Source organism: Schistocerca cancellata, unplaced genomic scaffold, assembly GCF_023864275.1.
Source record: "Schistocerca cancellata isolate TAMUIC-IGC-003103 unplaced genomic scaffold, iqSchCanc2.1 HiC_scaffold_468, whole genome shotgun sequence".
NCBI lineage: Eukaryota > Metazoa > Arthropoda > Insecta > Orthoptera > Acrididae > Schistocerca > Schistocerca cancellata.
The window spans coordinates 17,501-20,000 of NW_026046485.1; the positions used below are offsets into that span (position 1 = coordinate 17,501).

General features: G+C 57.0%; 1 non-coding gene across 1 annotated transcript in view; it reads right to left on the minus strand.

The window, feature by feature from the left end:
• LOC126126781 (small subunit ribosomal RNA) overlaps window positions 1–426 on the minus strand; it is a 1,909-nt gene extending 1,483 nt beyond the window's left edge. The window contains exon 1 of the ribosomal RNA XR_007526873.1: window positions 1–426. This exon is cut by the window's left edge and continues 1,483 nt beyond it. This is a non-coding gene — a ribosomal RNA (small subunit ribosomal RNA).
• Window positions 427–2,500: the final 2,074 nt, after the last annotated feature.

Sequence of the window (2,500 nt, forward strand, 5' to 3'; positions counted from 1 at the left end):
GGTAGCCGTTTCTCAGGCTCCCTCTCCGGAATCGAACCCTGATTCCCCGTTACCCGTTACAACCATGGTAGGCGCAGAACCTACCATCGACAGTTGATAAGGCAGACATTTGAAAGATGCGTCGCCGGTACGAGGACCGTGCGATCAGCCCAAAGTTATTCAGAGTCACCAAGGCAAACGGACCGGACGAGCCGACCGATTGGTTTTGATCTAATAAAAGCGTCCCTTCCATCTCTGGTCGGGACTCTGTTTGCATGTATTAGCTCTAGAATTACCACAGTTATCCAAGTAACGTGGGTACGATCTAAGGAACCATAACTGATTTAATGAGCCATTCGCGGTTTCACCTTAATGCGGCTTGTACTGAGACATGCATGGCTTAATCTTTGAGACAAGCATATGACTACTGGCAGGATCAACCAGGGAGCTGCGTCAACTAGAGCTGAGCAGCCGGCCGCCCGGGAGTGTGTCCCAGGGGCCCGCGCGAACACGCAAGCGTCCGCTCAATTATTCTGCAAACAGGAGGAGGCTGAGCTCCCCTGCACAATACACCTCGAAACCCTCTCAGGTCCCGGCGGCGCGCAGCGCCGTCCTAAGTACTTGGTCGGGTTCGAGAGAGGCGCAATCGCCCGGAGTTAGGCGAGTAGACGCTTTAGGTGCGACCACCCGTGCTCCCAACTGAGCTTGCCGCTGCCGACAGAGGCCCGGGAGCGTGCTGTCGTGGCATTGCCGGCGGGAGACAACACGCGCCACCTACGGTGACCGGCAGCTCCAACGCCAGCGCCACAGAAGGGCAAAGGCCCCACGTGGGTGCCGAAGCGAACTCTCCCAGCACAGCGCACGTGCCAACACGTCTGCACAACTGCGATACAAACCACCAGCGAGAACCGCTGGGGCGACCGAGCAGCAGACGGCGTCGCGGCGCCGAGTGCCGGGCGGCGGCGCATCCTCAACGCACACAGTCCTCAGTCGGACCAGCACACTGCAGATGTCCACCGCGCTTCGCACCGGGCCCGCGAGGACCCACTTTGGCCGCCCGGCGCCGCGCGCAGGGTGCCCCGGCGCGCAGCTGCGCCGCCTGCCGCGTCCGTCGGCCGGCGCGCCTGCCACTGGGCGCCCCCACCAGCCGGCTGTAGCGCGTGCGCCCACGCACCGCGCGGCCAGCACGCCGGGCGGCCCCCCCTCACCGGCCGGGGACGGTCCCACCCAGCCACCGCCGCGTATCGCTTCACACACAGATTTGCCCTTACTGATTTACCTCCAGCAACAACAACCGCACCACAATGGGTTTACCAGTTGTTCATTTGCGTTGCGTCACGTCACCAGCAAACGTAGACGTCCATCCCAGTTTGCAAATGCAACGATTATTGCATACCTGTCTGTTAGGTGTCACGACACACTACGTCTGCCCACATACACGCAACAAAATGTGCACGACTAGAGAACACGTGGGAGGTGGCCCCCTACGTATGCGATGTCCATTACGAGACCGACTGTCAACCAGCATCTGTACCATGTCGCAGATGTGGAACGCGGTGCACCATGCTATCACACTGTGTGAGAAGAGACGACTACGTTTGAATACACGCGCCACTACATCAACAGACGGCTCATGCTGATCGCCATCCAGGGCGTCCGTTACTCCCACACGTCTCTATGGCGTACCACACTGCAATGTAGCTGTTATGGGGAGACGGCACGTGGCTGAGTGCACAACATTTGGACCGTATGGTTCGCTGTTGTTGGGCGCAGTCGTACGGTCACACATGTGCCACAGCGTATCATTCAGTACATACGGACCTATGTGCAGTACAATGTGAGGATTAAGCTTACGATATCAGCGGACAGTGGACACAGGCCGTACCACGACGTAGACTGAGCGCTTCGACATGCGAATGCCAGTGAACAGCTGCGAAGGGCATTGAACACGCAAGCACCTGAACGACCAGCGTGCGAAGGCAGGGTGGAGGGGGGGGGGCGATGTACATCCTGCAGTTGTCCACATTACAGTGTACAGCGGGAGCATGTAAAAAGTAAGCAACACTTGCGAAGTGTTCAACATGAAACGACACACAAGAGGGTGGGCGGTGCGAGTAGCGAACTATATTCAGAGGGTTGTGGTTAGACAACACTAGATTAATGTAACGTGTCATATGCCAATTACAGAGCAGGTTAAGGCACAACGTGGGTTAGGTTAAGGCACAACGTGGGTTAGGTTAAGGCACAACGTGGGTTAGGTTAAGGCACAACGTGGGTTAGGTTAAGGCACAACGTGGGTTAGGTTAAGGCACAACGTGGGTTAGGTTAAGGCACAACGTGGGTTAGGTTAAGGCACAACGTGGGTTAGGTTAAGGCACAACGTGGGTTAGGTTAAGGCACAACGTGGGTTAGGTTAAGGCACAACGTGGGTTAGGTTAAGGCACAACGTGGGTTAGGTTAAGGCACAACGTGGGTTAGGTTAAGGCACAACGTGGGTTAGGTTAAGGCACAACGTGGGTTA